Source organism: Geospiza fortis, unplaced genomic scaffold, assembly GCF_000277835.1.
Source record: "Geospiza fortis unplaced genomic scaffold, GeoFor_1.0 scaffold95, whole genome shotgun sequence".
NCBI classification, from domain to species: Eukaryota; Metazoa; Chordata; class Aves; order Passeriformes; family Thraupidae; genus Geospiza; species Geospiza fortis.
The window spans coordinates 6,317,241-6,329,187 of NW_005054333.1; positions in this window are offsets into that span (position 1 = coordinate 6,317,241).

The following is an 11,947-nucleotide window of genomic DNA, read 5'->3' on the forward strand; positions in this document are numbered from 1 at the left end:
TGATACGAAAGACTGTGTGACTAAACCAAAGCTTTTAAAACCAGCTGTATTTAATTCTATCCAACAGCAACCATAAAACTGCTTGCTTGCTGTATTTATTTAATAAGCATATCCTTTAATGTCAATTTTTCTTCTATTGTTAGCTCACATATTAAATGAAGATTAGGAAGAAAACTGTGATGTTTCATAGCACTACTGACTGTGTGCTCTTCTGTAGTTCATCTATTCATGGCTGCATATAAAAGAGAGCAACACAACAGTCAAGTAGGTATTAACAAGACCAAAAAAATAAGTACTCAATTGGTATCTCTTCAAGTGTTTGTAAAGAGCATTTACATGCATGGCAATTCGATGACTCTCCTTAAAAGAAAGTGAATTGTATGTTTACAGAAGACAAAGACATTCTTTGAAACACTTGAAACACTGCCTTTGAGCTCAGATCTAGAGAAAGTAACCTGTGAGGTTCTGTAGGCCTATTGGTCTTGGGAGACCTGCTCTCTAATCTGTTATTTCTGAATTTACACTGTGTAGAAATCATGACTCGTGCCAGGTGGTTTTACTTTGGAAGTTGCATGTATAGGAACTGGAACGCTACCAGCATCTTGCAAGTTTAAAATTTGAAATATAATTTACTGAAGAGAGTGAAAAGCATATCTAAACTTGTGACATGCAGATCATCATGCAGGTTCAAAGTGATTGGCCATTAAGTTTGCTGATATTTTGGCATAAATAAGTGAATTTTCATGGACCATTTTTCTACGAGTGCACACATTTCTTGGAGCAGTTTCAGTTGTTCTCAGAAATCTGCATCAACTGCTTTCAGAAAATTTTTATATATTTCCCTCTTTCTCTGAGGAAGGTCCATGGAACTTCTTGTGTTACAGGAAGGAATAGCCTCTCTTACTGCCCTTGCAGAATGATAAAAAAAAGTTCTAAGAAAGATTTGTTTAACATATGGAAAGAGTTCTTTGTTATACATTCATCATTAATCTCTCTTTGTGTGAAATTTCTTGCTAAGCTCAAAGCAAATATATATTAAAAAATGTCTGTTGCATTTTTCTGTCTTGTGTAGCAAAGTGCAATAGTGCAAGATAAGTATCTTGCATTTCAACAATTTTATAATTTCATTTTTCTTAGCTTTACAGACTTCTGTCACTCTTTTGACACAACTAGCAAATTGAAGAATTCGTGATGATCCTATTCTAAAAAAAATTAAGCCAAGCCACTCATGAAAGCTATGAGACAAAAATATACTTAAATTCAAATCCAGGCATCACAGGTACAGTGAGTGAAACTGAGAAAAAACCAAACCCACAAGTATCCAAAGACTTCATTGGAATTGCATGTCTTCCTTTTTCTTTTTTTTTTTTTTTTGTCTTTTTGGTCTTTTTTTCTTCTTTTTTTTTTTTTATTTTTCTGGCACTATGGATGAAATTACTGACTGCGCTAGTGTTCCTGTCAGAACTGTAACAAGTCTGTAAATTTTTATAGCTATGCTGAGCTTACTGCGATGAAATGTTAAACAAATCTCAGCAATGCTTCTCACAATGGGGAAAGCCTGAGTAGTTTTGAATTCTGCTCTGCAATGTTTCAACTTGTTTTAAAGAGTTTATAATTGAGTTTTGCATTGAGTGAAAATTTGCTTTCATCTGTGGAAATGCAAAACAAAAGTAGCCAACCTTTTTTTCCTACAGTTTTCACTGAATATAGTTGAAAAATGCTGTCATTTTCTTAATCCAATTTCCAAACAAACTAAGCACAAAACTACCATATTAAAGTGCTAGTTTGAAGTGTGTTTTTAGCTACCCTACTACCATGGAAATTAATGTGGAAGTCTTAAAGACAAAGATATTATGCTTTCTACCTTATATAGTTCAGCATTCTAATAGATTCTGTTGGCCAGAATCAGTTATTGCAGAATCAAAGGAAGGCTTGACAATAGAAGGAAAATTTGAATTGCTTGGCACACATTCAGGAGGTCAGGATTTATCTCTGTGTTGGTCCATAAACATCATGCCACAAACAGACTGTTTAAAATTTAGAATATCTTCATTTGTCTTCTCTCCTTTTCTCCTTTCATATCCTCTCCATCACTCAGCACAACAATATGTTTACTTGATCTTTGCCTCTCTTGAAAGAACTTTTTTATCCCACTTCTCACTTAACTCTTTTTCTAGACTTAAATTTGGAATTTACAAAGTTCTCCTCAATGTGGCTGAGTGAAGCATTTATGAGAAAAATTAAATTCAGAAAGAAAAAGTGCTTTCAAATTTTTCAAGGTCTGATGCCAGCTTGTGTTGCTTCAGAAGTGTTTTCTGAATGGCTGAACAGGGATTCTCCAGGAACTGCAGAATAACTTTTGATCTGTGACATCAACTTTATAAATTATATTCTTATTTCTACTTCTGATTTCCTATAGTTTTTGGGGTTTTTTTGCCACCTTTTTGAAATCCTAACCATATCTTTCAGTAACTAGTAGTAGTACAATCATAACATCTGATGAATATTAAAACCCATTCTGCACATTACATATTGTCCTAGGTCTGTGAAGCAAAAGGTCTAGGGGGCAATAGTAGAGGTATTGGTAAAACATTTTCTATCCTTTTATGCATATAGAGAACAAAATTGCACTGGAATTCATTAGTGAACCATTAATGTAAATGTTTATGCAGTGTAACAGAAGAAAAATTTGCTTCTCATTGAACAGAAAGAGTAACCTACGTAGATACACCCATGTGTAGATATGGGTGGTAGATATTTGTACATTTATACATTTTTGAAAAAAATATGTTGTACATTTTTGAAGAAAACAACAGTACATGCAACTATATGTATATTTTTGAAGAAAACAAAAGTATAGAATTGCTCTTTATGTGCAATGCTGAAGGCCTGGGTTACTCACAAATCCTTGCTTAGCAGAAGACCCTCTCTAGAGGCTCTCATCTATCTGCAAGCTGGCTGCCTCCAACATCCTGCTAGTCTCAGGTGAAAGCATTTAAAGGAACTGTACACTTCGGTGTACAGATCCAGGCAGATCTCTCATGATGGAGGTATTAGATGACCAGAGGAAAAATGCACATGTCTCCATGGCATTGTAAACTGAACAGCAGATACATTTTTGGTCTAAGGAAGAATGAAATTTAGGCAAAGCTGAGGGCTACTTTTCTTTAATGGTGCAAAGCACTGAGAAATCAAATATTTTCAATAGTAGTCTGAAAAAATGTTTCCCATAAGTCGAAAATAACCAATGAGAGGATATGGTAGTTAGACAATGAGGAATGTGCAGTGAGGGAATTAAGTTTCCTGCAATCTACAGGTCTTATTCTATTGTAGATCTAAAAGATGTAATATAAGATGCCATATAAGATTTTTAACACAAAATGTAATTAATTATTCTGCCTAAAAGTCTGCTTTTCCACTAGCAGACATCCACTTGCTCCACTCTCCAGCTGTTCATCCTGATGACATAGGATAGAAGATGTTAATGGAATAACATTTCATATTTACTGTGCATAGGAAGCACATATTTACTGGGAATTCAGAGAAGTTGATTTTAAGATTTCCGTCCAAAACTCAAGACATTATGATGACACTCATTCTTGTTTTTTTTCAGGATTTTGTTTCCCTAGTAAAGACTGTGGACTGGCTTTTCATTCTGTTTTAAGAATGGACAAGAGATTAGGACTCAAATTTTGTCTTAAAATGATTCACTGCTTTCCTTAGAAGAAATCAGGCTCTTTGGAACTGCTGTTCATATTGATTCCATTATCACTTCCTGGGCCATGCTGTAGGCTGAACAAAGGAGCTATGCAGCTGTGGTTTTCACCCACTTGGTTGAATGTGATTTTTGTACTGTGATGAACAAGTCCCCAAGTAAATTTAAGTGTTGTTCTAGCTCTCCTAGGAATGTTCTTCTGCACAAAACTATTGCAGTATGTTGTACAAAAGCTTTGTCCTTTCTTATGCCATCTGGGGAATTCCCAAATGCTGACTAAACTGGCAGCTGCCTGCGTACGGCAGATGTAAAATCTTTTTCAATAAGAGTCCAAAGGGAAAGGGGAATTTACTGGGACCAAGAATATCATGGCTTTTTTTTTGTTTATTCTTATGAATATTGGACCATCCTACTGGATGGTTCAGGTCATGGTTTCAGAAAACAAACCAAAAATCCTGGGTTATATTCAGGCCATGTTTGTACTTTGGATATTTGGTGTTTTTCTATCCCTTGGGTCAGATTATTTGACCAGTTTCAGAGAAAATAGCCAATTTGGGCTGGCCCTGTTGGTATGAAAATTAGCCCAAGGAAGTTGCTTGTTTTCTTTCCTGTGGCTGAGCAAAACTGTCTATGTTCTATTTATACCTGATCAAGATGAGAAGCAGAAAGAAGCTCTAATTCACTATGTTTGAGTCTTCAGAAATTGTTCTAAATTAGAGCAGTCCTGAGGTAGCCCTAGGGTATGTTTTAAGCAGCAAACTAAAATACCTGGAGTATATAAAGTTCACTCTCAGTGACAATTAATGTCTTCTGCACTGACTGGATGTAGGTTGAGGAGAGGATCTGGCTCAGTGTACTGTAAATTACTGGAGACAACCATGGAATGAATTCTGCTTGGCAGCCACAGCGCTTCAAGCCCTTTACCTTTTCTGTCTTTAATGCCTGACTTTCATATTGAATTCCTGCAAAGTCAGTGGGTTGGATTTCCTCACTCTGATAGATCTGATTTTACAGCCAAGTGCTTTGCCTTCATCTTGTTACTTTGAAAAATGAAAAACTCAATTGCTTTCCATTTGTGGTCAGTAATTAACTTCTAGATAGCCCACCACACTATATTCATCTGCAGGCAGAGGAATTGGCATGTGGGTCAAGTGTTAATAAGACATAAAATCAGCATATGAAAACCCTGTTAGTAACCATGTCCCTAACCAATTTGTCCCTCTGATCCTGCCCTATTTTTTAATACACTTGATAAACATTTAATACCATTTTTACCATCTTTTAACTCGCTCTTTTTTTTTTTCTCTTCATGCCTCTTCTTATGTTTTATAGCTATAACTCTGTTTTTGTGTGTCCTTTCTTTTTAGATTGTCTTTTGTAGCTTGGGTGTCATGGCAAACAGGATACTGGAAAGAGGAAGACTCCCAAATCCTGAAACTTTCATGTCTGTACACTGCATTTAGGAAAGAGCGACACTTGCAGTTTAGGCTAACTGAAGCTTTATAAATGTTATGTGACTCTTTTACAACTGTAGCCTTAAATTTCCATTTTGAAATATTCATTGCAATGGATTACTCTGCTCCATGTGAAATTCTCTAGTGTAGCCCTTCATGTTTTCAAGTTGTACTTGAGTTATTCTACTTTGAAATTAATAATACTTTTATTTCCCCATGGTAACAGTTTCTAGATATTCAATAACCTTAAGATGAAATTATTATAGGAAAATTACATAAACTTATACCCTTGATGACTTAAAATCATTGGGATTATCAGAATGAGAAGGAAAGCCCTATAAGTAAACTGAAAAAAATAGCTGATACAGAGAAGGGGTTTTTTTATATAATTTAATCTTATCTAGAGATTTCTTTAACAGTTGATATATTTAAAAGACTAAGACATTCATAATCAGATTTTTCATTTCCTTTTCTTTCAGTAAAATACATTATATATAATATATTAAATTAATATATATAATTTATAAAAATGATAATAAAGCCAGTAAAACCAGACTGTGAAAATATTTGTCTGTATAGTTTATAAAATATTTGTTTTGTATAGTTCCTGCCTTGCCTGTCTCATGACTTTCTGAGCCAGAAGAGCAATGAGCCTTGATCTTCCTGCCATGTGCACAAGGTAACAATCATTGAACATCAGCTAAAACTTCTGAAATCAGAAAATCTGGCTTCTTAAATGTGAATAGTCTGAGGGACTTTAGGAAATTTTTCAACTGTTTCATTTTTCAATGTTTACATTTGTGTCACTTCTTTGCAAATGTTATGATAAATTAATCCAGTTTCAGAAGAATTTACCAGAACAGTGGCTTCTAAGAGAGAATTAAAAAATATTTTAAAAGTTAAAGTTTTTGTTTTGCAACTGTAAACATTCATGCCTGACTAAAATCAATGTACCCATCCAGGAATAGGGCAGAATCACACTAAGTGATCTATGTGCTGAATTATCTCAGATTCAACTCTTTCATGGTGGATATTTGTATAATTCTATAAAATACTGACTTGAGTCTGTTTAAACTAATGAATTAATCATTTCTAATGCAGTTTGAGAAGCCCATACTTGAGTTTGTCAGTTTTATTACCAAGGTTTTCTTCCTGAATGGCAGAACTTTCCTCAGGGGGAAAAAACCCAAAAAATAAACCACACAACAGGACAGATCAGTGCCTTTAGTGTTGATAAACAAGAATCTGCAGTAGGAAATATCTCCTTACTCATAGTCTCATGAATGCATATTGAAAGCGATCCTAAAATCATAGGGCAATACAAGTCAGGAAGAGACTTCAGGAAGCCTCTTAACCAAAATCCGGCCCAGGGCTGGACCAGCTCAGAAATCAGACCATGCTGTTTCAAGTCTCTGTCCAGCCTGATACTGAAAACTTCCAGGGGTATCAACAGTACAAACTTTCTAGGCACTCTTTTCCACTGCTTAACTGTTTGCATGATTAGGTTTTTTTTTGTCTGTGTCATATCCAGTCTGAAGAGCTCTCTGAAGCCTCTCATCCTGTGCCCCTTGCCTCTCAGCCTCCCACCATTCATAAATGTACATACAGCTGTTAAGAACCTGATTTCTCCATAACTTCCCTCCAGGCCCAGCTGGGGGCTTCCAGGAACTATCTTTTCTCCAAGTTCGATGAGGTCAGTTCTGTCAGCCTCTCCTCACAAGGCAAAATCCTGCAGCCTGCAATATCTTGGTGGCCCTCCACTGATTTCATTCCAATTTATCAGAATCTTTCTTGATGTGAGGATCCCAACACTTAATGCAGTATCTACATCTAGGAACTGATTCTACTGCTGTTTGTACAGCCTCAGATATTGCTGACCTTCTTTGCTGCCAAGGGAGCACTCCTGTCTCATATTCACAGATTACCAATACCCCCAAAATTACTCTGCAGCCTGGAAGTCCCCAGCCACTGCTCTTCTTTCATCTACAAATCCAGCCATACCTATCCATAGTTGTATATTTTACTTCACTTCTATTACATGCCTTAATAATTAAGACCAGAGCAGAAGTAAGCTTATACACTTAAATTGGAAACAAATCACTTAAAATGTTGTTGGGAATCATGATAAAGAAAACCACACGTCCCTATGTGATGTAAATTGATACTTACGGCAGCCACACATGGGTTCAAAACATTAAGCATTCCACTCTTAGTTATAGACATTAATGGGATATTGGTTGCATCTTCATCTTTCTCCACTAATCTGTTTTAATTAGATACATGCATGTTTAACATACCTGCACACTTGGTTCTTAAGCTCTCAGTGAGTTAGACGTCATGTTATATTAATTTCTGCTGTAATTGAATTCAGGTAAATATCACAAAGTGGTATGACTTCATAGACAATGCAGTTATATTAACTTTGAATTGGATGTTTTCCCCTCACTTCATTTTAATGTTAGATATAATTATTCATCAATATTTGTATGTGTACTACATAGAAAATACTTACTATGCACATACATATGTATGTGCACATATATAGGAGGAACACCTGTCAAGAGTCAAGCTATATTCTACAAGTCCATCTGGAGCTCTGCATTGTCTCAGGTGAAGCTATTTCATATACAAGATTGCATAAAAATATGTCATGGTTTTGAATTGTGACCTTTGGCAGAAATGCTTTTTTGAAGTGTGCTCTGCTATTTTTCAGGATTTGTGCATTTAGATATGATTTTGTTAGATATTATTTTGTTCTGATACTTAATCTCCTGTCCAGATTTTGCATTTCTCTGTACATGATGCTACCTGAAATTCTCCTGCTAGATACTACAACCTCCTGCTTTTCTCCCACCTGCTTAAAATTAGAAGCCCTCTATTTTATTTTTCTCCTCCAAAATGTAAAATCCCATAGTTTGTAGCTTTGTTGACAGATTTACTGAGCTAAAGGATAACCTTGGTGATTGAAGTAATGCTGCAAGTTTTCCATTTTAACAATTATTTTGTAGTTTAAGAACAGTTCATACAGTACACCCAGTATCCTTCTCCCAGCATTCTATCAATTCTTTTGTGGTACAAAATGAAATAAAAATGAAAGGGGGATGTTGATTGCTCTAGGCTTAAGATTTTTTTTTATTCTTTGTGTGGAGAGAATTCTTTAGGATTTTTTCTTCTTTTATATATTCTTCCTTATCTTTGGGAGATTGTTTGATTAACAAATACTTTTTCCCCACTTTTTGAATTTGATTAGGACTTCTCAAGACAGGAACTTTAAAAACTGATGCTGGTGTGTTGCATAAAAGGGTCAGCATGGCCTTGTACACACCATGTGCAGAATCTTCCTACACAGGACACATTTTATTCTCTCTTCATGAGATCCAAAATATGTTGGTTTAATCACTCAAAATCCATCCTTTTGAAAGTCTGTTGTGATGGTTAAAATTGCCCAGCTGCATTGGTGTTTCAGGATATGAAGAAAGAAATTTCAGATATTTTCTTAAGGATTTTTTTTTAGCAGAAATCTAAACCTAAAGTTTAGGAGCTGGTGTGACAATTAGAGCTATTTCTTCTGTAGAGTCAATGATTAATTTGCAGTGTTACTTGGGTCCATAATAGTTGTCTGTGGTTTTGAGCATCATTTATTATGACCTCATTGAGATTTGTGGCAGATCTCACTGCTGATTCTCATCGTGTTTTGCCTAAGCTGCACTGCTGCTTTACATAGTGCATCTCAGAAAATGAAAAATAAGCTGATGATTCACAAAGGAAGAAGGAGCTAGTAGGAAAGTTATAACAAATATGTCTATTTTTGCAGCATCCAAGAGAGTTACTTGCTTCAGAACTAGCATTTGTTAAAGGAAAACATTTTGTTAGCTTGCTGTGAGCCGTCAGAGAGAACTGATTGTTTATCAGGCCAGCCTACAATCACTGATCCCTCTGGATTATCTGCAGTACTATTTAGAAAGACTTCTTACTCAGGCAAGAAGACTTTCCAATGTAATTTACAGTCCAATCCGGCTATCCAGACAGATCTGTGATCTCCTGAGTAATGCAGAGAAAAGACTCTCCCTTATTCAGGCTAATTTCTTTTTTGCAGAGACAACTTTTCTTGGGAGTACTGTTGGACTCTGCCTAAAAATTTTTATGTCTTGTCCAGCTGGATTACCAAAACACTCACCATTGATCAAACAGTCCTCCCACCAAGGCCAGCCCACCAGGACCACAGTGAGCCTATAAAGTAGAGGTCCTGAAAAATCACATATCCTGTTAGCCATCTGAGTGCTCTTAGCTATAACAGCAGGTACTGTAGGCAGCTATCAATGTTTATGATTTTCACTCTAAAATAATCCTAAACACGTCCTACTGTGCGTCCACACCCCCATAAAGTCAGGCCTGAAGGACTTTCTCATTTTGGCTTTGCTTTAGCACTATCAGAATTTCCACTGACTCAAAGCATTTACTTATGCTATAAAAGCAGAAGATTTGTCTGTGCTCAATATGTACGAATAGCTTATCTTGGGTTGATGTACTGTATTTAGAATTCCATTTGATTAATTTTTTTTTTAATAATTATTTTATTTTCTGAAAACATTGTCAAAACTCTATTGCTTGTGCTTTGCAATGCATGATGGACTGGAAGGCTGGCAGTAAGCCTCCATCACATTTTAACGTGGAGAAACCATTTACCCCGACAACCACATAGGAATAATACTGTGAATGTTTTATCTCTTGCATTTAAGTAAACAGAAGAAAAGTCTACTAAATTATGTGGCCAGGCAAATAAAATTATTTATTTTGTTTGTTCATGCTGATTTCATTAATTTTTAATGTGCATTTTGTAGAAAATACTCCATTAACTCTACCAAACTAGAAATCTGCTGTCCAAGAACACAAATAAATGTGATTAGTTAAGTGGACATGTATTTAAATTAAAAATTGATCATGAGCAAATACAGTTTCTTTCTGTTCTTTCAGTTCTGTTGCCTGGTAGAAAAATGAATTGCACCATTGATGGTTCACTAACCTAGGTAAAAAAAGCAGGAAATGGGAGCTTGTTGTTTAGCAATTTCACCAAAATTGAGCACATAGTCAAATGATTTGTGAGGCCAAGCAAATATCCAGAGAATAATAGAGAATGAGCTTTACTGAAGAGCAGAGAATAAAATTTTTGTATTTCAGCACTGTATCAAGCAATCATTCTATTTTTTGGCCAGATCAAGACTGAGCATGTTGCACCCTATCTGAATCAGCAACGAATATCCTGCAACTTCTTCTTGTGCACATGTTGGATGCTTTGAGATGAACACTTTGCCTGAAGACACTGAGAAAAACTACTGGAGTACTCAGTGTGCTTAAAACTTTTTTTAACCTGATATAGCTTCTAATTTGCCTGGATTTATTTAAGGCTTTCTAGAAATAACATTGCAAAATACCAGTGTAGGATGTTTCATTACACAGATAGAAAACATCATTATCATTACCACCATCATCATCATCAGGTGCCTGAAGCCTGTGAGACAGATTTAATTATGGAAAGGAATAGCTACTTATTAACAGAAACAAAAAAAAAACAAAAAAACCAAAAAACCAAAAAAAACCAAAACCAAAACAACGAAATCCTTCCAATACTTCTCCCTTTTTTACAAAACTAAGGCAAAGTCCTTACTGTCTCCAAACCTGCTTCTTTTTGTCATGTTCTTTCTAACTTTATCACTCTTTTCAGAAGAGATTTTTATAGTAGCTGCTTCTTCCCTCTTTCTTTAGATTTCTAACCTACCAGTTCAACTGTATGGGATCTTGGTGATGTGGAATGTTCTCTGAAATGTAGGGCCTTTTTTAAAAAAGGTATTTCTTTGTATTTCAAAGTAACTGTGCAGCAATGTCCCCAGCTGGACAATCACTGATGGAAGACTACTATTCTAGACTCAGTCTTAAAAAACAGACTTAAAAAAAATTTAAAAATTGAATATTCTTAAACATACTGTGCAGCTCATGATTTTCACAAAGTTGCCATTATTATTTTCAGAGCACCTCTCTTAAATGATAAAGATGCCATGAGAAGATGATCCTCAGAATAAACAAAGTGCAATAACAGAGTGAAATAACTAAAAGGCAAGGATAAAAAGAGGTGGAGGGCACATCAGAGAGAAAGAAAAAACTTTTCTAATATACGGAAAGGAACAAAGATTTAGACAAAGTTATTCTGGATCATTGAACAGACTTGCTGCAGCATTTTTGTTTATACTGATTTTTTTCTGAGCACAAAAGGAAAGAGACTACTACACTGCAAAATCCTGGGCATGTGTGGTGTTGAAATAAAAAAATGAGCAAGACCTCACAACTTGTCATTGGAGGAATTCAACTGTTATTGTTGTACAGAGAAGAGAAAGGGCTGGCCAAATTCTGGCATGGATTGAAACATGAATATCTTACCCTGATGTTGATAGTTGTCTTCTTGCATGTTTCTATGTCACCTTCTTCAAAAAATTAATATCTGTACACTTAGAAGAAAACAACCCCCACAGGTAACTTTGAATTTAAATGAAAATTGTATAAATGTAACTGAAAACAGAAGAAGAAACATTTGAAAATTGTTATTAGGAAAATAATGATTATCTTTCTGTCAGTAAGTCTCATCCATATAGATGCATCTTTAAGTAGTTAAATTTTCTCTCAGAGTTTAAGGAACCCAAATACATGTTCATACTTTGCATGATGCCTGTTATTAAGTTCACCCATGCATCTGGTACTATGTAGAACTAACAAACTATCTACTCTT